The sequence below is a fragment of the Puntigrus tetrazona genome, unplaced genomic scaffold, assembly GCF_018831695.1.
Source record: "Puntigrus tetrazona isolate hp1 unplaced genomic scaffold, ASM1883169v1 S000000962, whole genome shotgun sequence".
Classification (NCBI taxonomy): Eukaryota; Metazoa; Chordata; class Actinopteri; order Cypriniformes; family Cyprinidae; genus Puntigrus; species Puntigrus tetrazona.
The window spans coordinates 73,543-93,482 of NW_025048557.1; the positions used below are offsets into that span (position 1 = coordinate 73,543).

At 38.1% G+C, this 19,940-nt stretch overlaps 25 non-coding genes and 19 pseudogenes across 25 annotated transcripts; all 44 read right to left on the minus strand.

The window, feature by feature from the left end:
- Positions 1–175: 175 nt before the first annotated feature.
- Positions 176–290, minus strand: LOC122336162 (annotated as a pseudogene).
- A 275-nt stretch (positions 291–565) lies between these two features.
- On the minus strand, positions 566–684 carry LOC122336167. Its single transcript, XR_006249109.1, has one exon. It is a non-coding gene; the product is annotated as a 5S ribosomal RNA (ribosomal RNA).
- Positions 685–966: 282 nt separating this feature from the next.
- On the minus strand, positions 967–1,085 carry LOC122336078 (annotated as a pseudogene).
- A 1,478-nt stretch (positions 1,086–2,563) lies between these two features.
- LOC122336138 lies at positions 2,564–2,672 on the minus strand (annotated as a pseudogene).
- Positions 2,673–2,952: 280 nt separating this feature from the next.
- LOC122336157 lies at positions 2,953–3,073 on the minus strand (annotated as a pseudogene).
- A 1,485-nt stretch (positions 3,074–4,558) lies between these two features.
- Positions 4,559–4,677, minus strand: LOC122336151. Its single transcript, XR_006249105.1, has one exon. It is a non-coding gene; the product is annotated as a 5S ribosomal RNA (ribosomal RNA).
- A 277-nt stretch (positions 4,678–4,954) lies between these two features.
- Positions 4,955–5,072, minus strand: LOC122336064 (annotated as a pseudogene).
- A 278-nt stretch (positions 5,073–5,350) lies between these two features.
- On the minus strand, positions 5,351–5,469 carry LOC122336053 (annotated as a pseudogene).
- A 273-nt stretch (positions 5,470–5,742) lies between these two features.
- Positions 5,743–5,861, minus strand: LOC122336163. The gene has a single exon (XR_006249106.1). It is a non-coding gene; the product is annotated as a 5S ribosomal RNA (ribosomal RNA).
- A 274-nt stretch (positions 5,862–6,135) lies between these two features.
- Positions 6,136–6,254, minus strand: LOC122336165. Its single transcript, XR_006249107.1, has one exon. It is a non-coding gene; the product is annotated as a 5S ribosomal RNA (ribosomal RNA).
- A 276-nt stretch (positions 6,255–6,530) lies between these two features.
- Positions 6,531–6,649, minus strand: LOC122336166. The gene has a single exon (XR_006249108.1). It is a non-coding gene; the product is annotated as a 5S ribosomal RNA (ribosomal RNA).
- Positions 6,650–6,925: 276 nt separating this feature from the next.
- LOC122336168 lies at positions 6,926–7,044 on the minus strand. Its single transcript, XR_006249110.1, has one exon. It is a non-coding gene; the product is annotated as a 5S ribosomal RNA (ribosomal RNA).
- Positions 7,045–7,321: 277 nt separating this feature from the next.
- On the minus strand, positions 7,322–7,440 carry LOC122336169. The gene has a single exon (XR_006249111.1). It is a non-coding gene; the product is annotated as a 5S ribosomal RNA (ribosomal RNA).
- Positions 7,441–7,714: 274 nt separating this feature from the next.
- Positions 7,715–7,833, minus strand: LOC122336170. Its single transcript, XR_006249112.1, has one exon. It is a non-coding gene; the product is annotated as a 5S ribosomal RNA (ribosomal RNA).
- A 276-nt stretch (positions 7,834–8,109) lies between these two features.
- Positions 8,110–8,228, minus strand: LOC122336171. Its single transcript, XR_006249113.1, has one exon. It is a non-coding gene; the product is annotated as a 5S ribosomal RNA (ribosomal RNA).
- A 276-nt stretch (positions 8,229–8,504) lies between these two features.
- On the minus strand, positions 8,505–8,623 carry LOC122336035 (annotated as a pseudogene).
- Positions 8,624–8,903: 280 nt separating this feature from the next.
- On the minus strand, positions 8,904–9,022 carry LOC122336172. The gene has a single exon (XR_006249114.1). It is a non-coding gene; the product is annotated as a 5S ribosomal RNA (ribosomal RNA).
- A 273-nt stretch (positions 9,023–9,295) lies between these two features.
- LOC122336173 lies at positions 9,296–9,414 on the minus strand. Its single transcript, XR_006249115.1, has one exon. It is a non-coding gene; the product is annotated as a 5S ribosomal RNA (ribosomal RNA).
- Positions 9,415–9,689: 275 nt separating this feature from the next.
- On the minus strand, positions 9,690–9,809 carry LOC122336133 (annotated as a pseudogene).
- Positions 9,810–10,084: 275 nt separating this feature from the next.
- LOC122336174 lies at positions 10,085–10,203 on the minus strand. Its single transcript, XR_006249116.1, has one exon. It is a non-coding gene; the product is annotated as a 5S ribosomal RNA (ribosomal RNA).
- Positions 10,204–10,479: 276 nt separating this feature from the next.
- On the minus strand, positions 10,480–10,598 carry LOC122336175. Its single transcript, XR_006249117.1, has one exon. It is a non-coding gene; the product is annotated as a 5S ribosomal RNA (ribosomal RNA).
- A 279-nt stretch (positions 10,599–10,877) lies between these two features.
- LOC122336176 lies at positions 10,878–10,996 on the minus strand. The gene has a single exon (XR_006249118.1). It is a non-coding gene; the product is annotated as a 5S ribosomal RNA (ribosomal RNA).
- A 278-nt stretch (positions 10,997–11,274) lies between these two features.
- LOC122336177 lies at positions 11,275–11,393 on the minus strand. Its single transcript, XR_006249119.1, has one exon. It is a non-coding gene; the product is annotated as a 5S ribosomal RNA (ribosomal RNA).
- A 281-nt stretch (positions 11,394–11,674) lies between these two features.
- On the minus strand, positions 11,675–11,793 carry LOC122336180. Its single transcript, XR_006249121.1, has one exon. It is a non-coding gene; the product is annotated as a 5S ribosomal RNA (ribosomal RNA).
- A 274-nt stretch (positions 11,794–12,067) lies between these two features.
- On the minus strand, positions 12,068–12,186 carry LOC122336181. Its single transcript, XR_006249122.1, has one exon. It is a non-coding gene; the product is annotated as a 5S ribosomal RNA (ribosomal RNA).
- A 275-nt stretch (positions 12,187–12,461) lies between these two features.
- On the minus strand, positions 12,462–12,580 carry LOC122336047 (annotated as a pseudogene).
- A 274-nt stretch (positions 12,581–12,854) lies between these two features.
- LOC122336182 lies at positions 12,855–12,973 on the minus strand. Its single transcript, XR_006249123.1, has one exon. It is a non-coding gene; the product is annotated as a 5S ribosomal RNA (ribosomal RNA).
- Positions 12,974–13,247: 274 nt separating this feature from the next.
- On the minus strand, positions 13,248–13,366 carry LOC122336183. The gene has a single exon (XR_006249124.1). It is a non-coding gene; the product is annotated as a 5S ribosomal RNA (ribosomal RNA).
- Positions 13,367–13,641: 275 nt separating this feature from the next.
- On the minus strand, positions 13,642–13,759 carry LOC122336139 (annotated as a pseudogene).
- Positions 13,760–14,035: 276 nt separating this feature from the next.
- Positions 14,036–14,154, minus strand: LOC122336184. Its single transcript, XR_006249125.1, has one exon. It is a non-coding gene; the product is annotated as a 5S ribosomal RNA (ribosomal RNA).
- Positions 14,155–14,432: 278 nt separating this feature from the next.
- Positions 14,433–14,551, minus strand: LOC122336059 (annotated as a pseudogene).
- A 274-nt stretch (positions 14,552–14,825) lies between these two features.
- Positions 14,826–14,945, minus strand: LOC122336067 (annotated as a pseudogene).
- Positions 14,946–15,222: 277 nt separating this feature from the next.
- LOC122336185 lies at positions 15,223–15,341 on the minus strand. The gene has a single exon (XR_006249126.1). It is a non-coding gene; the product is annotated as a 5S ribosomal RNA (ribosomal RNA).
- A 281-nt stretch (positions 15,342–15,622) lies between these two features.
- Positions 15,623–15,741, minus strand: LOC122336186. Its single transcript, XR_006249127.1, has one exon. It is a non-coding gene; the product is annotated as a 5S ribosomal RNA (ribosomal RNA).
- A 285-nt stretch (positions 15,742–16,026) lies between these two features.
- Positions 16,027–16,145, minus strand: LOC122336187. Its single transcript, XR_006249128.1, has one exon. It is a non-coding gene; the product is annotated as a 5S ribosomal RNA (ribosomal RNA).
- A 280-nt stretch (positions 16,146–16,425) lies between these two features.
- LOC122336188 lies at positions 16,426–16,544 on the minus strand. The gene has a single exon (XR_006249129.1). It is a non-coding gene; the product is annotated as a 5S ribosomal RNA (ribosomal RNA).
- Positions 16,545–16,823: 279 nt separating this feature from the next.
- On the minus strand, positions 16,824–16,942 carry LOC122336137 (annotated as a pseudogene).
- A 274-nt stretch (positions 16,943–17,216) lies between these two features.
- LOC122336082 lies at positions 17,217–17,334 on the minus strand (annotated as a pseudogene).
- Positions 17,335–17,610: 276 nt separating this feature from the next.
- On the minus strand, positions 17,611–17,727 carry LOC122336104 (annotated as a pseudogene).
- A 281-nt stretch (positions 17,728–18,008) lies between these two features.
- Positions 18,009–18,127, minus strand: LOC122336092 (annotated as a pseudogene).
- A 277-nt stretch (positions 18,128–18,404) lies between these two features.
- LOC122336063 lies at positions 18,405–18,522 on the minus strand (annotated as a pseudogene).
- A 281-nt stretch (positions 18,523–18,803) lies between these two features.
- LOC122336089 lies at positions 18,804–18,925 on the minus strand (annotated as a pseudogene).
- Positions 18,926–19,206: 281 nt separating this feature from the next.
- Positions 19,207–19,326, minus strand: LOC122336062 (annotated as a pseudogene).
- Positions 19,327–19,603: 277 nt separating this feature from the next.
- On the minus strand, positions 19,604–19,722 carry LOC122336189. The gene has a single exon (XR_006249130.1). It is a non-coding gene; the product is annotated as a 5S ribosomal RNA (ribosomal RNA).
- Between the last annotated feature and the right edge of the window lie 218 nt (positions 19,723–19,940).

Consider the following 19,940-nt stretch of genomic DNA (forward strand, 5'->3'; position numbering starts at 1 on the left):
AGCTACATTAAAGATAAGAGCATTAGTTAAGTAGTTAAAAACAGTCAAACTCTGTTTAAAGAACAGCTACTTTAAAGGCAATTGAATTAAATAAGCAGTAAGGGAAAGCAAAGAGCTGGTCAAACTTTGACCACACTATGGGCCAGTGTATTAGATAAGTAGTGAAAAAACTCAAAACTTACAGCACCTGGTATTCCTAGGCAGTCTCCCATCCAAGAACTAACTAGGCCCAACTCTGCTTAGCTTCTGAGATCAGGCGAGATCAGGCGTGGGGTGGTATGGCCGTAAGCTGTGCTGCTGCAAAAAGCCCCCTATTTTAAGGTGAGGCACACTAAGTGCCATTATACTAGATAAGTAATGAATGAAATACAAAAAAAATACTTCAAAATGAGCTACATTAAAGATAAGAGCATTAGTTAAGTAGTTAAAAACAGTCAAACTCTGTTTAAAGAACAGCTACTTTAAAGGCAATTGAATTAAATAAGCAGTAAGGGAAAGCAAAGAGCTGGTCAAACTTTGGCCACACTAAGGGCCAGTGTATTAGATAAGTAGTGAAAAACTCAAAAGCTTACAGCACCTGGTATTCCTAGGCAGTCTCCCATCCAAGTACTAACTAGGCCCAACTCTGCTTAGCTTCTGAGATCAGACGAGATCAGGCGTGAACAGGGTGGTATGGCCGTAAGCAAAAGCTGCTGCAAAAAGCCCCTATTTTTGCAGGTGTGGCACATTAAGTGCCATTATACTAGATAAGTAATGAATGAAATACAAAAAAAAAAAATACTTCAAAATGAGCTACATTAAAGATAAGAGCATTAGTTAAGTAGTTAAAAACAGTCAAACTCTGTTTAAAGTACAGCTACTTTAAAAGGCAATTAATTAAATAAGCAGTAAGGGAAAGCAAAGAGCTGGTCAAACTTTGGCCACACTAAGGGCCAGTGTATTAGATAAGTAGTGAAAAAACTCAAAAACTTACAGCACCTGGTATTCCTAGGCAGTCTCCCATCCAAGTACTAACTAAGCCCAACTCTGCTTAGCTTCTGAGATCAGACAAGATCAGGCGTGAACAGGGTGGTATGGCCGTAAGAGAAAGCTGCTGCAAAAAGCCCCCTATTTTAAGGTGAGGCACACTAAGTGCCATTATACTAGATAAGTAATGAATTAAATACAAAAAAAAAAAAATACTTCAAAATGAGCTACATTAAAGATAAGAGCATTAGTTAAGTAGTTAAAAACAGTCAAACTCTGTTTAAAGAACAGCTACTTTAAAGGCAATTGAATTAAATAAGCAGTAAGGAAAGCAAAGAGCTGGTCAAACTTTGACCACACTAAGGGCCAGTGTATTACATAAGTAGTGAAAAAACTCAAAACTTACAGCACCTGGTATTCCCTAGGCAGTCTCCCATCCAAGTACTTACCAGGCCCAACTCTGCTTAGCTTCTGAGATCAGACGATCATCAGGCATGAACAGGTGGTATGGCACGTAAGTAGTTAAAGCTGCTGCAAAAAGCCCCTATTTTAAGGTGAGGCACACTAAGTGCCATTATACTAGATAAAGTAATGAATGAAATACAAAAAAAAAAATACTTCAAATGAGCTACATTAAAGATAAGAGCATTAGTTAAGTAGTTAAAAATAGTCAAACTCTGTTTAAAGAACAGCTACTTTAAAGGCAATTGAATTAAATACAGTAAGGGGGAAAGCAAAGAGCTGGTCAAACTTTGACCACACTAAGGGTCAGTGTATTAGATAAGTAGTGAAAAACTCAAAACTTACAGCACCTGGTATTCCTAGGCAGTCTCCCATCCAAGAACTAACTAGGCCCAACTCTGCTTAGCTTCTGAGATCAGCTGTAGAACAGGGTGGTATGGCCGTAAGCTAAAAGCTGCTGCAAAAGCCCCTATTTTAAGGTGAGGTACACTAAGTGCTATTATACTAGATAAGTAATGAATGAAATACAAAAAAAAAAAATACTTCAAAATGAGCTACACATTAAAGATAAGAGCATGTAGTTAAGTAGTTAAAAACAGTCAAACTCTGTTTAAAAACAGCTACTTTAAAGGCAATTGAATTAAATAAGCAGTAAGGGAAAGCAAAGAGCTGGTCAAACTTTGACCACACTATGGGGCCCAGTGTATTGTAGATAAGTAGTGAAAAAACTCAAAACTTACAGCACCTGGTATTCCTAGGCAGTCTCCCATCCAAGTACTAACTAGGCCCAACTCTGCTTAGCTTCTGAGATCAGACAAGATCAGGCGTGAACAGGGTGGTAGTGGGTCATGAAGCTCAAAGCTGCTACAAAAAGCCCCTATTTTAAGGTGAGGCACACTAAGTGCCATTATACTAGATAAGTAATGAATGAAATACAAAAAAAAATACTTCAAAATGAGCTACATTAAAGATAAGAGCATTAGTTAAGTAGTTAAAAACAGTCAAACTCTGTTTAAAGAACAAACAGCCATTTTAAAGGGAATTGAATTAAATAAGCAGTAAGGAAAGCAAAGAGCTGGTCAAACTTTGACCACACTAAGGGCCAGTGTATTAGATAAGTAGTGAAAAACTCAAAAACCTACAGCACCTGGTATTCCTAGGCAGTCTCCCATCCAAGTACTAACTAGGCCCAACTCTGCTTAGCTTCTGAGATCAGGCGTGAACAGGGTGGTATGGCCGTAAGTTTCTAAAAGCTGCTGCAAAAAGCCCCTATTTTAAGGTGAGGCACACTTCAGTGCCATTATACAGATAAGTAATGAATGAAATACAAAAAAATATACTTCAAAATGAGCTACATTAAAGATAAGAGCATTAGTTAAGTAGTTAAAAACAGTCAAACTCTGTTTAAAGAACAGCTACTTTAAAGGCAATTGAATTAAATAAAGCAGTAAGGGAAAGCAAAGAGCTGGTCAAACTTTGACCACACTATGGGCCAGTGTATTAGATAAGTAGTGAAAAACTCAAAACTTACAGCACCTGGTATTCCTAGGCAGTCTCCCATCCAAAGTACTAACTAGGCCCAACTCTGCTTAGCTTCTGAGATCAGACGAGATCAGGCGTGAACAGGGTGGTATGGGTCGTAGTTAAAGCTGCTGCAAAAGCTCCCTATTTTAAGGGTGAGGCACACTAAGTGCCATTATACTAGATAAGTAATGAATGAAATACAAAAAAATACTTCAAAATGAGCTACATTAAAGATAAGAGCATTAGTTAAGTAGTTAAAAACAGTCAAACTCTCTTTTAAAGAACAGCTACTTTAAAGGCAATTGAATTAAATAAGCAGTAAGGGAAAGCAAAGAGTTGGTCAAACTTTTGGCCACACTACATGCCAGTGTATTAGATAAGCAGTGAAAAATCCTCAAAAGCTTACAGCACCTGGTATTCCTGTGCAGCCTCCCATCCAAGTACTAACTAGTTCTAACTTCCTGCTTTAGCTTTTGAGATCAGATCGAGATCAGGCGTGGAACAGGGTGGTATGCGGCTGTAAGTTAAAAAGTTGCTGCAAAAAGCTCTTATTTTAAAGCGGTGTGGTACATTATGCCATTATACTAGATAAGTAATGAATGAACACACAAAAAAAAAAATACTTCAAAATGAGCTACATTAAAGATAAGAGTATTTAGTTAAGTAGTTAAAAACAGTTAAACTCTGTTTAAAGCACAGCTACTTTAAAGGCACTCGAATCTAAATACAGTAAGTGGTGTAAAAGAGCTTGCCAAATCTTTTTAATACACTCAAGGCCAGTGTATTAGATAAGTAGTGAAACTCAAAACTTACAGCACCTGGCAGGCTCCTAGGCAGTCTCCCCATCCAAGTACTAACTAAGCTCAACTCCTGCTTTTAGCTTCTGAGGATCAGACAAGATCTGTATGGAACAGGGTGGTATGGGCAGTAAGAGAAAGCTGCTGCAAAAAGCCTTTATTTTAAGGTGAGGTACACTAAGTGCCATTATACTAGATAAGGTAATGAATTAAAGAAAAAAAAAAATACTTCCAAAATGAGCTACATTAAAGATAAGAGCATTAGTTAAGTAGTTAAAAACAGTCAAACTCTGTTTAAAGAACAGCTACTTTGAAGGCAATTGAATTAAATAAGCAGTAAGTGGAAAGCAAAGAGCTGGTCAAACTTTGACTACATCATGGGCCACAGTGTATTAGATGTTAAGCAGTGAAAACTCCAAAACTTACAGCACCTGGTATTCCTAGGGCAGTCTCCCATCCAAGTACTTAACTAGGCCCAACTTGCTTAGCTTCGAGATCAGACGAGATCAGGCGTGAACAGGGTGGTATGGCTGCAAGCAAAGCTGCTGCAAAGCTCTATTTTAAGGTGAGGCACACTAAGTGCCATTATACTAGATAAGTAATGAATGAAATACAAAAAAATATCTTCAAAATGAGCTACATTAAAGATAAGAGCATTAGTTAAGTAGTTAAAAACAGTCAAACTCTGTTTAAAGAACAGCTACTTTAAAGGCAATTGAATTAAATAAGCAGTAAGGGAAAGCAAAGAGCTGGTCAAACTTTGACCACACTAAGGGCCAGTGTATTAGATAAGTAGTGAAAAACTCAAAAACTTACAGCACCTGGTATTCCTAGGCAGTCTCCCATCCAAGTACTAACTAGGCCCAACTCTGCTTAGCTTCTGAGATCAGACGAGATCAGGCGTGAACAGGGTGGTATGGCCGTAAGCTTAAAAGCTGCTGCAAAAGCCCCTATTTTAAGGTGAGGCACACTAAGTGCCATTATACTAGATAAGTAATGAATGAAATACAAAAAAAAAAAACTTCAAAATGAGCTACATTAAAGATAAGAGCATTAGTTAAGTAGTTAAAAACAGTCAAACTCTGTTTAAAGAACAGCTACTTTAAAGGCAATTGAATTAAATAAGCAGTAAGGGAAAGCAAAGAGCTGGTCAAACTTTGACCACACTAAGGGCCAGTGTATTAGATAAGTAGTGAAAAACTCAAAACTTACAGCACCTGGTATTCCTAGGCAGTCCCCATCCAAGTACTAACTAGGCCCAACTCTGCTTAGCTTCTGAGATCAGACGAGATCAGGCGTGAACAGGGTGGTATGGCCGTAAGCTAAAGCTGCTGCAAAAAGCCCCCTATTTTAAGGTGAGGCACACTAAGTGCCATTATACTAGATAAGTAATGAATGAAATACAAAAAAAAATACTTCAAAATGAGCTACATTAAAGATAAGAGCATTAGTTAAGTAGTTAAAAACAGTCAAACTCTGTTTAAAGAACAGCTACTTTAAAGGCAATTGAATTAAATAAGCAGTAAGGGAAAGCAAAGAGCTGGTCAAACTTTGGCCACACTAAGGGCCAGTGTATTAGATAAGTAGTGAAAAACTCAAAAACTTTACAGCACCTGGTATTCCTAGGCAGTCTCCCATCCAAGTACTAACTAGGCCCAACTCTGCTTAGCTTCTGAGATCAGACGAGATCAGGCGTGAACAGGGTGGTATGGCCGTAAGCTAAAGCTGCTGCAAAAGCCCCTATTTTAAGGTGAGGCACACTAAGTGCCATTATACTAGATAAGTAATGAATGAAATACAAAAAAATACTTCAAAATGAGCTACATTAAAGATAAGAGCATTAGTTAAGTAGTTAAAAACAGTCAAACTCTGTTTAAAGAACAGCTACTTTAAAGGCAATTGAATTAAATAAGCAGTAAGGGAAAGCAAAGAGCTGGTCAAACTTTGGCCACACTAAGGGCCAGTGTATTAGATAAGTAGTGAAAAACTCAAAAACTTACAGCACCTGGTATTCCTAGGCAGTCTCCCATCCAAGTACTAACTAGGCCCAACTCTGCTTAGCTTCTGAGATCAGACGAGATCAGGCGTGAACAGGGTGGTATGGCCGTAAGCTAAAGCTGCTGCAAAAAGCCCCTATTTTAAGGTGAGGCACACTAAGTGCCATTATACTAGATAAGTAATGAATGAAATACAAAAAAATACTTCAAAATGAGCTACATTAAAGATAAGAGCATTAGTTAAGTAGTTAAAAACAGTCAAACTCTGTTTAAAGAACAGCTACTTTAAAGGCAATTGAATTAAATAAGCAGTAAGGGAAAGCAAAGAGCTGGTCAAACTTTGACCACACTAAGGGCCAGTGTATTAGATAAGTAGTGAAAAACTCAAAAACTTACAGCACCTGGTATTCCTAGGCAGTCTCCCATCCAAGTACTAACTAGGCCCAACTCTGCTTAGCTTCTGAGATCAGACGAGATCAGGCGTGAACAGGGTGGTATGGCCGTAAGCTAAAGCTGCTGCAAAAAGCCCCTATTTTAAGGTGAGGCACACTAAGTGCCATTATACTAGATAAGTAATGAATGAAATACAAAAAAAAATACTTCAAAATGAGCTACATTAAAGATAAGAGCATTAGTTAAGTAGTTAAAAACAGTCAAACTCTGTTTAAAGAACAGCTACTTTAAAGGCAATTGAATTAAATAAGCAGTAAGGGAAAGCAAAGAGCTGGTCAAACTTTGACCACACTAAGGGCCAGTGTATTAGATAAGTAGTGAAAAACTCAAAAACTTACAGCACCTGGTATTCCTAGGCAGTCTCCCATCCAAGTACTAACTAGGCCCAACTCTGCTTAGCTTCTGAGATCAGACGAGATCAGGCGTGAACAGGGTGGTATGGCCGTAAGCTAAAGCTGCTGCAAAAGCCCCTATTTTAAGGTGAGGCACACTAAGTGCCATTATACTAGATAAGTAATGAATGAAATACAAAAAAAAAAATACTTCAAAAATGAGCTACATTAAAGATAAGAGCATTAGTTAAGTAGTTAAAAACAGTCAAACTCTGTTTAAAGAACAGCTACTTTAAAGGCAATTGAATTAAATAAGCAGTAAGGGAAAGCAAAGAGCTGGTCAAACTTTGACCACACTAAGGGCCAGTGTATTAGATAAGTAGTGAAAACTCAAAACTTACAGCACCTGGTATTCCTAGGCAGTCTCCCATCCAAGTACTAACTAGGCCCAACTCTGCTTAGCTTCTGAGATCAGACGAGATCAGGCGTGAACAGGGTGGTATGGCCGTAAGCTAAAGCTGCTGCAAAAAGCCCCTATTTTAAGGTGAGGCACACTAAGTGCCATTATACTAGATAAGTAATGAATGAATACAAAAAAAAAAATACTTCAAAATGAGCTACATTAAAGATAAGAGCATTAGTTAAGTAGTTAAAAACAGTCAAACTCTGTTTAAAGAACAGCTACTTTAAAGGCAATTGAATTAAATAAGCAGTAAGGGAAAGCAAAGAGCTGGTCAAACTTTGACCACACTAAGGGCCAGTGTATTAGATAAGTAGTGAAAAACTCAAAAACTTACAGCACCTGGTATTCCTAGGCAGTCTCCCATCCAAGTACTAACTAGGCCCAACTCTGCTTAGCTTCTGAGATCAGACGAGATCAGGCGTGAACAGGGTGGTATGGCCGTAAGCTAAAGCTGCTGCAAAAAGCCCCTATTTTAAGGTGAGGCACACTAAGTGCCATTATACTAGATAAGTAATGAATGAAATACAAAAAAATACTTCAAAATGAGCTACATTAAAGATAAGAGCATTAGTTAAGTAGTTAAAAACAGTCAAACTCTGTTTAAAGAACAGCTACTTTAAAGGCAATTGAATTAAATAAGCAGTAAGGGAAAGCAAAGAGCTGGTCAAACTTTGGCCACACTAAGGGCCAGTGTATTAGATAAGTAGTGAAAAACTCAAAAACTTACAGCACCTGGTATTCCTAGGCAGTCTCCCATCCAAGTACTAACTAGGCCCAACTCTGCTTAGCTTCTGAGATCAGACGAGATCAGGCGTGAACAGGGTGGTATGGCCGTAAGCTAAAGCTGCTGCAAAAAGCCCCTATTTTAAGGTGAGGCACACTAAGTGCCATTATACTAGATAAGTAATGAATGAAATACAAAAAAAACTTCAAAATGAGCTACATTAAAGATAAGAGCATTAGTTAAGTAGTTAAAAACAGTCAAACTCTGTTTAAAGAACAGCTACTTTAAAGGCAATTGAATTAAATAAGCAGTAAGGGAAAGCAAAGAGCTGGTCAAACTTTGACCACACTAAGGGCCAGTGTATTAGATAAGTAGTGAAAAAAAACTCAAAAACTTACAGCACCTGGTATTCCTAGGCAGTCTCCCATCCAAGTACTAACTAGGCCCAACTCTGCTTAGCTTCTGAGATCAGACGAGATCAGGCGTGAACAGGGTGGTATGGCCGTAAGCGAAAAGCTGCTGCAAAAAGCCCCCTATTTTAAGGTGAGGCACACTAAGTGCCATTATACTAGATAAGTAATGAATGAAATACAAAAAAATACTTCAAAATGAGCTACATTAAAGATAAGAGCATTAGTTAAGTAGTTAAAAACAGTCAAACTCTGTTTAAAGAACAGCTACTTTAAAGGCAATTGAATTAAATAAGCAGTAAGGGAAAGCAAAGAGCTGGTCAAACTTTGACCACACTAAGGGCCAGTGTATTAGATAAGTAGTGAAAAACTCAAAAACTTACAGCACCTGGTATTCCTAGGCAGTCTCCCATCCAAGTACTAACTAGGCCCAACTCTGCTTAGCTTCTGAGATCAGACGAGATCAGGCGTGAACAGGGTGGTATGGCCGTAAAGCTTAAAAAAGCTGCTGCAAAAAGCCCCCTATTTTAAGGTGAGGCACACTAAGTGCCATTATACTAGATAAGTAATGAATGAAATACAAAAAAATACTTCAAAATGAGCTACATTAAAGATAAGAGCATTAGTTAAGTAGTTAAAAACAGTCAAACTCTGTTTAAAGAACAGCTACTTTAAAGGCAATTGAATTAAATAAGCAGTAAGGGAAAGCAAAGAGCTGGTCAAACTTTGACCACACTAAGGGCCAGTGTATTAGATAAGTAGTGAAAAACTCAAAAACTTACAGCACCTGGTATTCCTAGGCAGTCTCCCATCCAAGTACTAACTAGGCCCAACTCTGCTTAGCTTCTGAGATCAGACGAGATCAGGCGTGAACAGGGTGGTATGGCCGTAAGCTAAAGCTGCTGCAAAAAGCCCCTATTTTAAGGTGAGGCACACTAAGTGCCATTATACTAGATAAGTAATGAATGAAATACAAAAAATACTTCAAAAATGAGCTACATTAAAGATAAGAGCATTAGTTAAGTAGTTAAAAACAGTCAAACTCTGTTTAAAGAACAGCTACTTTAAAGGCAATTGAATTAAATAAGCAGTAAGGGAAAGCAAAGAGCTGGTCAAACTTTGACCACACTAAGGGCCAGTGTATTAGATAAGTAGTGAAAAACTCAAAACTTACAGCACCTGGTATTCCTAGGCAGTCTCCCATCCAAGTACTAACTAGGCCCAACTCTGCTTAGCTTCTGAGATCAGACGAGATCAGGCGTGAACAGGGTGGTATGGCCGTAAGCTAAAAAGCTGCTGCAAAAAGCCCCCTATTTAAGGTGAGGCACACTAAGTGCCATTATACTAGATAAGTAATGAATGAAATACAAAAAAATACTTCAAAATGAGCTACATTAAAGATAAGAGCATTAGTTAAGTAGTTAAAAACAGTCAAACTCTGTTTAAAGAACAGCTACTTTAAAGGCAATTGAATTAAATAAGCAGTAAGGGAAAGCAAAGAGCTGGTCAAACTTTGACCACACTAAGGGCCAGTGTATTAGATAAGTAGTGAAAAACTCAAAACTTACAGCACCTGGTATTCCTAGGCAGTCTCCCATCCAAGTACTAACTAGGCCCAACTCTGCTTAGCTTCTGAGATCAGACGAGATCAGGGCGTGAACAGGGTGGTATGGCCGTGGCTGTAAGCTGCTGCAAAAGCCCCTATTTTAAGGTGAGGCACACTAAGTGCCATTATACTAGATAAGTAATGAATGAAATACAAAAAAAAACTTCAAAAAATGAGCTACATTAAAGATAAGAGCATTAGTTAAGTAGTTAAAAACAGTCAAACTCTGTTTAAAGAACAGCTACTTTAAAGGCAATTGAATTAAATAAGCAGTAAGGGAAAGCAAAGAGCTGGTCAAACTTTGACCACACTAAGGGCCAGTGTATTAGATAAGTAGTGAAAAACTCAAAAACTTACAGCACCTGGTATTCCTAGGCAGTCTCCCATCCAAGTACTAACTAGGCCCAACTCTGCTTAGCTTCTGAGATCAGACGAGATCAGGCGTGAACAGGGTGGTATGGCCGTAAGCTAAAGCTGCTGCAAAAAGCCCCTATTTTAAGGTGAGGCACACTAAGTGCCATTATACTAGATAAGTAATGAATGAAATACAAAAAAAAATACTTCAAAATGAGCTACATTAAAGATAAGAGCATTAGTTAAGTAGTTAAAAACAGTCAAACTCTGTTTAAAGAACAGCTACTTTAAAGGCAATTGAATTAAATAAGCAGTAAGGGAAAGCAAAGAGCTGGTCAAACTTTGGCCACACTAAGGGCCAGTGTATTAGATAAGTAGTGAAAAACTCAAAAACTTACAGCACCTGGTATTCCTAGGCAGTCTCCCATCCAAGTACTAACTAGGCCCAACTCTGCTTAGCTTCTGAGATCAGACGAGATCAGGCGTGAACAGGGTGGTATGGCCGTAAGCTAAAGCTGCTGCAAAAAGCCCCTATTTTAAGGTGAGGCACACTAAGTGCCATTATACTAGATAAGTAATGAATGAAATACAAAAAAAAAAAAAACTTCAAAATGAGCTACATTAAAGATAAGAGCATTAGTTAAGTAGTTAAAAACAGTCAAACTCTGTTTAAAGAACAGCTACTTTAAAGGCAATTGAATTAAATAAGCAGTAAGGGAAAGCAAAGAGCTGGTCAAACTTTGACCACACTAAGGGCCAGTGTATTAGATAAGTAGTGAAAAACTCAAAAACTTACAGCACCTGGTATTCCTAGGCAGTCTCCCATCCAAGTACTAACTAGGCCCAACTCTGCTTAGCTTCTGAGATCAGACGAGATCAGGCGTGAACAGGGTGGTATGGCCGTAAGCTAAAGCTGCTGCAAAAAGCCCCTATTTTAAGGTGAGGCACACTAAGTGCCATTATACTAGATAAGTAATGAATGAAATACAAAAAAAAAAATACTTCAAAATGAGCTACATTAAAGATAAGAGCATTAGTTAAGTAGTTAAAAACAGTCAAACTCTGTTTAAAGAACAGCTACTTTAAAGGCAATTGAATTAAATAAGCAGTAAGGGAAAGCAAAGAGCTGGTCAAACTTTGACCACACTAAGGGCCAGTGTATTAGATAAGTAGTGAAAAACTCAAAAACTTACAGCACCTGGTATTCCTAGGCAGTCTCCCATCCAAGTACTAACTAGGCCCAACTCTGCTTAGCTTCTGAGATCAGACGAGATCAGGCGTGAACAGGGTGGTATGGCCGTAAGCTAAAGCTGCTGCAAAAAGCCCCTATTTTAAGGTGAGGCACACTAAGTGCCATTATACTAGATAAGTAATGAATGAAATACAAAAAAAAAAAAAAATACTTCAAAATGAGCTACATTAAAGATAAGAGCATTAGTTAAGTAGTTAAAAACAGTCAAACTCTGTTTAAAGAACAGCTACTTTAAAGGCAATTGAATTAAATAAGCAGTAAGGGAAAGCAAAGAGCTGGTCAAACTTTGGCCACACTAAGGGCCAGTGTATTAGATAAGTAGTGAAAAACTCAAAACTTACAGCACCTGGTATTCCTAGGCAGTCTCCCATCCAAGTACTAACTAGGCCCAACTCTGCTTAGCTTCTGAGATCAGACGAGATCAGGCGTGAACAGGGTGGTATGGCCGTAAGCTTAAAGCTGCTGCAAAAGCCCCTATTTTAAGGTGAGGCACACTAAGTGCCATTATACTAGATAAGTAATGAATGAAATACAAAAAAATACTTCAAAATGAGCTACATTAAAGATAAGAGCATTAGTTAAGTAGTTAAAAACAGTCAAACTCTGTTTAAAGAACAGCTACTTTAAAGGCAATTGAATTAAATAAGCAGTAAGGGAAAGCAAAGAGCTGGTCAAACTTTGGCCACACTAAGGGCCAGTGTATTAGATAAGTAGTGAAAAACTCAAAAACTTACAGCACCTGGTATTCCTAGGCAGTCTCCCATCCAAGTACTAACTAGGCCCAACTCTGCTTAGCTTCTGAGATCAGACGAGATCAGGCGTGAACAGGGTGGTATGGCCGTAAGCTAAAGCTGCTGCAAAAAGCCCCTATTTTAAGGTGAGGCACACTAAGTGCCATTATACTAGATAAGTAATGAATGAAATACAAAAAAATACTTCAAAATGAGCTACATTAAAGATAAGAGCATTAGTTAAGTAGTTAAAAACAGTCAAACTCTGTTTAAAGAACAGCTACTTTAAAGGCAATTGAATTAAATAAGCAGTAAGGGAAAGCAAAGAGCTGGTCAAACTTTGACCACACTAAGGGCCAGTGTGTATTAGATAAGTAGTGAAAAACTCAAAAACTACAGCACCTGGTATTCCTAGGCAGTCTCCCATCCAAGTACTAACTAGGCCCAACTCTGCTTAGCTTCTGAGATCAGACGAGATCAGGCGTGAACAGGGTGGTATGGCCGTAAGCTAAAGCTGCTGCAAAAAGCCCCTATTTTAAGGTGAGGCACACTAAGTGCCATTATACTAGATAAGTAATGAATGAAATACAAAAAAACTTCAAAATGAGCTACATTAAAGATAAGAGCATTAGTTAAGTAGTTAAAAACAGTCAAACTCTGTTTAAAGAACAGCTACTTTAAAAGGCAATTGAATTAAATAAGCAGTAAGGGAAAGCAAAGAGCTGGTCAAACTTTTGACCACACTAAGGGCCAGTGTATTAGATAAGTAGTGAAAAACTCAAAAACTTACAGCACCTGGTATTCCTAGGCAGTCTCCCATCCAAGTACTAACTAGGCCCAACTCTGCTTAGCTTCTGAGATCAGACGAGATCAGGCGTGAACAGGGTGGTATGGCCGTAAGCTAAAGCTGCTGCAAAAAGCCCCTATTTTAAGGTGAGGCACACTAAGTGCCATTATACTAGATAAGTAATGAATGAAATACAAAAAAAAAACTTCAAAATGAGCTACATTAAAGATAAGAGCATTAGTTAAGTAGTTAAAAACAGTCAAACTCTGTTTAAAGAACAGCTACTTTAAAGGCAATTGAATTAAATAAGCAGTAAGGGAAGCAAAGAGCTGGTCAAACTTTGACCACACTAAGGGCCAGTGTATTAGATAAGTAGTGAAAAACTCAAAAACTTACAGCACCTGGTATTCCTAGGCAGTCTCCCATCCAAGTACTAACTAGGCCCAACTCTGCTTAGCTTCTGAGATCAGACGAGATCAGGCGTGAACAGGGTGGTATGGCCGTAAGCTAAAGCTGCTGCAAAAAGCCCCTATTTTAAGGTGAGGCACACTAAGTGCCATTATACTAGATAAGTAATGAATGAAATACAAAAAAATACTTCAAAATGAGCTACATTAAAGATAAGAGCATTAGTTAAGTAGTTAAAAACAGTCAAACTCTGTTTAAAGAACAGCTACTTTAAAGGCAATTGAATTAAATAAGCAGTAAGGGAAAGCAAAGAGCTGGTCAAACTTTGGCCACACTAAGGGCCAGTGTATTAGATAAGTAGTGAAAAACTCAAAAAACTTACAGCACCTGGTATTCCTAGGCAGTCTCCATCCAAGTACTAACTAGGCCCAACTCTGCTTAGCTTCTGAGATCAGACGAGATCAGGCGTGAACAGGGTGGTATGGCCGTGCAGCTAAAGCTGCTGCAAAAAGCCCCTATTTTAAGGTGAGGCACACTAAGTGCCATTATACTAGATAAGTAATGAATGAAATACAAAAAAATACTTCAAAATGAGCTACATTAAAGATAAGAGCATTAGTTAAGTAGTTAAAAACAGTCAAACTCTGTTTAAAGAACAGCTACTTTAAAGGCAATTGAATTAAATAAGCAGTAAGGGAAAGCAAAGAGCTGGTCAAACTTTTGACCACACTAAGGGCCAGTGTATTAGATAAGTAGTGAAAAACTCAAAAACTTACAGCACCTGGTATTCCTAGGCAGTCTCCCATCCAAGTACTAACTAGGCCCAACTCTGCTTAGCTTCTGAGATCAGACGAGATCAGGCGTGAACAGGGTGGTATGGCCGTAAGCTAAAGCTGCTGCAAAAAGCCCCTATTTTAAGGTGAGGCACACTAAGTGCCATTATACTAGATAAGTAATGAATGAAATACAAAAAAAAAAATACTTCAAAATGAGCTACATTAAAGATAAGAGCATTAGTTAAGTAGTTAAAAACAGTCAAACTCTGTTTAAAGAACAGCTACTTTAAAGGCAATTGAATTAAATAAGCAGTAAGGGAAAGCAAAGAGCTGGTCAAACTTTGGCCACACTAAGGGCCAGTGTATTAGATAAGTAGTGAAAAACTCAAAAACTTACAGCACCTGGTATTCCTAGGCAGTCTCCCATCCAAGTACTAACTAGGCCCAACTCTGCTTAGCTTCTGAGATCAGACGAGATCAGGCGTGAACAGGGTGGTATGGCCGTAGCTAAAGCTGCTGCAAAAAAGCCCCTATTTTAAGGTGAGGCACACTAAGTGCCATTATACTAGATAAGTAATGAATGAAATACAAAAAAAAACTTCAAAATGAGCTACATTAAAGATAAGAGCATTAGTTAAGTAGTTAAAAACAGTCAAACTCTGTTTAAAGAACAGCTACTTTAAAGGCAATTGAATTAAATAAGCAGTAAGGGAAAGCAAAGAGCTGGTCAAACTTTGACCACACTAAGGGCCAGTGTATTAGATAAGTAGTGAAAAACTCAAAAACTTACAGCACCTGGTATTCCTAGGCAGTCTCCCATCCAAGTACTAACTAGGCCCAACTCTGCTTAGCTTCTGAGATCAGACGAGATCAGGCGTGAACAGGGTGGTATGGCCAGTAAGCTAAAGCTGCTGCAAAAAGCCCCTATTTTAAGGTGAGGCACACTAAGTGCCATTATACTAGATAAGTAATGAATGAAATACAAAAAAAAAATACTTCAAAATGAGCTACATTAAAGATAAGAGCATTAGTTAAGTAGTTAAAAACAGTCAAACTCTGTTTAAAGAACAGCTACTTTAAAGGCAATTGAATTAAATAAGCAGTAAGGGAAAGCAAAGAGCTGGTCAAACTTTGACCACACTAAGGGCCAGTGTATTAGATAAGTAGTGAAAAACTCAAAAACTTACAGCACCTGGTATTCCTAGGCAGTCTCCCATCCAAGTACTAACTAGGCCCAACTCTGCTTAGCTTCTGAGATCAGACGAGATCAGGCGTGAACAGGGTGGTATGGCCGTAAGCTAAAGCTGCTGCAAAAGCCCCTATTTTAAGGTGAGGCACACTAAGTGCCATTATACTAGATAAGTAATGAATGAAATACAAAAAAAAAAAAAAATACTTCAAAATGAGCTACATTAAAGATAAGAGCATTAGTTAAGTAGTTAAAAACAGTCAAACTCTGTTTAAAGAACAGCTACTTTAAAGGCAATTGAATTAAATAAGCAGTAAGGGAAAGCAAAGAGCTGGTCAAACTTTGGCCACACTAAGGGCCAGTGTATTAGATAAGTAGTGAAAAACTCAAAAACTTACAGCACCTGGTATTCCTAGGCAGTCTCCCATCCAAGTACTAACTAGGCCCAACTCTGCTTAGCTTCTGAGATCAGACGAGATCAGGCGTGAACAGGGTGGTATGGCCGTAAGCTAAAGCTGCTGCAAAAAGCCCCTATTTTTAAGGTGAGGCACACTAAGTGCCATTATACTAGATAAGTAATGAATGAAATACAAAAAAAAAAAAAAAAAAACTTCAAAATGAGCTACATTAAAGATAAGAGCATTAGTTAAGTAGTTAAAAACAGTCAAACTCTGTTTAAAGAACAGCTACTTTAAAGGCAATTGAATTAAATAAGCAGTAAGGGAAAGCAAAGAGCTGGTCAAACTTTGGCCACACTAAGGGCCAGTGTATTAGATAAGTAGTGAAAAACTCAAAAACTTACAGCACCTGGTATTCCTAGGCAGTCTCCCATCCAAGTACTAACTAGGCCCAACTCTGCTTAGCTTCTGAGATCAGACGAGATCAGGCGTGAACAGGGTGGTATGGCCGTAAGCAAAGCTGCTGCAAAAGCCCCCTATTTTAAGGTGAGGCACACTAAGTGCCATTATACTAGATAAGTAATGAATGAAATACAAAAAAAAAAAATACTTCAAAATGAGCTACATTAAAGATAAGAGCATTAGTTAAGTAGTTAAAAACAGTCAAACTCTGTTTAAAGAACAGCTACTTTAAAGGCAATTGAATTAAATAAGCAGTAAGGGAAAGCAAAGAGCTGGTCAAACTTTTTGACCACACTAAGGGCCAGTGTATTAGATAAGTAGTGAAAAACTCAAAAACTTACAGCACCTGGTATTCCTAGGCAGTCTCCCATCCAAGTACTAACTAGGCCCAACTCTGCTTAGCTTCTGAGATCAGACGAGATCAGGCGTGAACAGGGTGGTATGGCCGTAAGCAAAGCTGCTGCAAAAAGCCCCTATTTTAAGGTGAGGCACACTAAGTGCCATTATACTAGATAAGTAATGAATGAAATACAAAAAAAAAAATACTTCAAAAATGAGCTACATTAAAGATAAGAGCATTAGTTAAGTAGTTAAAAACAGTCAAACTCTGTTTAAAGAACAGCTACTTTAAAGGCAATTGAATTAAATAAGCAGTAAGGGAAAGCAAAGAGCTGGTCAAACTTTGGCCACACTAAGGGCCAGTGTATTAGATAAGTAGTGAAAAAACTCAAAAACTTACAGCACCTGGTATTCCTAGGCAGTCTCCCATCCAAGTACTAACTAGGCCCAACTCTGCTTAGCTTCTGAGATCAGACGAGATCAGGCGTGAACAGGGGTGGTGGGCCGTAAGCGAAAGCTGCTGCAAAAAGCCCCCTATTTTAAGGTGAGGCACACTAAGTGCCATTATACTAGATAAGTAATGAATGAAATACAAAAAAATACTTCAAAATGAGCTACATTAAAGATAAGAGCATTAGTTAAGTAGTTAAAAACAGTCAAACTCTGTTTAAAGAACAGCTACTTTAAAGGCAATTGAATTAAATAAGCAGTAAGGGAAAGCAAAGAGCTGGTCAAACTTTGACCACACTAAGGGCCAGTGTATTAGATAAGTAGTGAAAAACTCAAAACTTACAGCACCTGGTATTCCTAGGCAGTCTCCCATCCAAGTACTAACTAGGCCCAACTCTGCTTAGCTTCTGAGATCAGACGAGATCAGGCGTGAACAGGTGGTATGGCCGTAAGCTAAAAAGCTGCTGCAAAAAGCCCCTATTTTAAGGTGAGGCACACTAAGTGCCATTATACTAGATAAGTAATGAATGAAATACAAAAAAAAACTTCAAAATGAGCTACATTAAAGATAAGAGCATTAGTTAAGTAGTTAAAAACAGTCAAACTCTGTTTAAAGAACAGCTACTTTAAAGGCAATTGAATTAAATAAGCAGTAAGGGAAAGCAAAGAGCTGGTCAAACTTTGGCCACACTAAGGGCCAGTGTATTAGATAAGTAGTGAAAAACTCAAAAACTTACAGCACCTGGTATTCCTAGGCAGTCTCCCATCCAAGTACTAACTAGGCCCAACTCTGCTTAGCTTCTGAGATCAGACGATCAGGCGTGAACAGGGTGGTATGGCCGTAAGCTTTAAAGCTGCTGCAAAAGCCCCTATTTTAAGGTGAGGCACACTAAGTGCCATTATACTAGATAAGTAATGAATGAAATACAAAAAAAAAATACTTCAAAATGAGCTACATTAAAGATAAGAGCATTAGTTAAGTAGTTAAAAACAGTCAAACTCTGTTTAAAGAACAGCTACTTTTTAAAGGCAATTGAATTAAATAAGCAGTAAGGGAAAGCAAAGAGCTGGTCAAACTTTGACCACACTAAGGGCCAGTGTATTAGATAAGTAGTGAAAAACTCAAAAAACTTACAGCACCTGGTATTCCTAGGCAGTCTCCCATCCAAGTACTAACTAGGCCCAACTCTGCTTAGCTTCTGAGATCAGACGAGATCAGGCGTGAACAGGGTGGTATGGCCGTAGCGCAAAGCTGCTGCAAAAAGCCCCTATTTTAAGGTGAGGCACACTAAGTGCCATTATACTAGATAAGTAATGAATGAAATACAAAAAAAAAAAACTTCAAAATGAGCTACATTAAAGATAAGAGCATTAGTTAAGTAGTTAAAAACAGTCAAACTCTGTTTAAAGAACAGCTACTTTAAAGGCAATTGAATTAAATAAGCAGTAAGGGAAAGCAAAGAGCTGGTCAAACTTTGACCACACTAAGGGCCAGTGTATTAGATAAGTAGTGAAAAACTCAAAAACTTACAGCACCTGGTATTCCTAGGCAGTCTCCATCCAAGTACTAACTAGGCCCAACTCTGCTTAGCTTCTGAGATCAGACGAGATCAGGCGTGAACAGGGTGGTATGGCCGTAAGCTAAAGCTGCTGCAAAAAGCCCCTATTTTAAGGTGAGGCACACTATGCCATTATACTAGATAAGTAATGAATGAAATACAAAAAAAAAAAAAAAAATACTTCAAAATGAGCTACATTAAAGATAAGAGCATTAGTTAAGTAGTTAAAAACAGTCAAACTCTGTTTAAAGAACAGCTACTTTAAAGGCAATTGAATTAAATAAGCAGTAAGGGAAAGCAAAGAGCTGGTCAAACTTTGACCACACTAAGGGCCAGTGTATTAGATAAGTAGTGAAAAACTCAAAACTTACAGCACCTGGTATTCCTAGGCAGTCTCCCATCCAAGTACTAACTAGGCCCAACTCTGCTTAGCTTCTGAGATCAGACGAGATCAGGCGTGAACAGGGTGGTGGTATGGCCGTAAGCTTAAAGCTGCTGCAAAAAGCCCCTATTTTAAGGTGAGGCACACTAAGTGCCATTATACTAGATAAGTAATGAATGAAATACAAAAAAAAAAAAATACTTCAAAATGAGCTACATTAAAGATAAGAGCATTAGTTAAGTAGTTAAAAACAGTCAAACTCTGTTTAAAGAACAGCTACTTTAAAGGCAATTGAATTAAATAAGCAGTAAGGGAAAGCAAAGAGCTGGTCAAACTTTGACCACACTAAGGGCCAGTGTATTAGATAAGTAGTGAAAAACTCAAAAACTTACAGCACCTGGTATTCCTAGGGCAGTCTCCCATCCAAGTACTAACTAGGCCCAACTCTGCTTAGCTTCTGAGATCAGACGAGATCAGGCGTGAACAGGGTGGTATGGCCGTAAGCTAAAGCTGCTGCAAAAAGCCCCTATTTTAAGGTGAGGCACACTAAGTGCCATTATACTAGATAAGTAATGAATGAAATACAAAAAAAAAAAACTTCAAAATGAGCTACATTAAAGATAAGAGCATTAGTTAAGTAGTTAAAAACAGTCAAACTCTGTTTAAAGAACAGCTACTTTAAAGGCAATTGAATTAAATAAGCAGTAAGGGAAAGCAAAGAGCTGGTCAAACTTTGACCACACTAAGGGCCAGTGTATTAGATAAGTAGTGAAAAACTCAAAAACTTACAGCACCTGGTATTCCTAGGCAGTCTCCCATCCAAGTACTAACTAGGCCCAACTCTGCTTAGCTTCTGAGATCAGACGAGATCAGGCGTGAACAGGGTGGTATGGCCGTAAGCTAAAAGCTGCTGCAAAAAGCCCCCTATTTTAAGGTGAGGCACACTAAGTGCCATTATACTAGATAAGTAATGAATGAAATACAAAAAAAAAAAAATACTTCAAAATGAGCTACATTAAAGATAAGAGCATTAGTTAAGTAGTTAAAAACAGTCAAACTCTGTTTAAAGAACAGCTACTTTAAAGGCAATTGAATTAAATAAGCAGTAAGGGAAAGCAA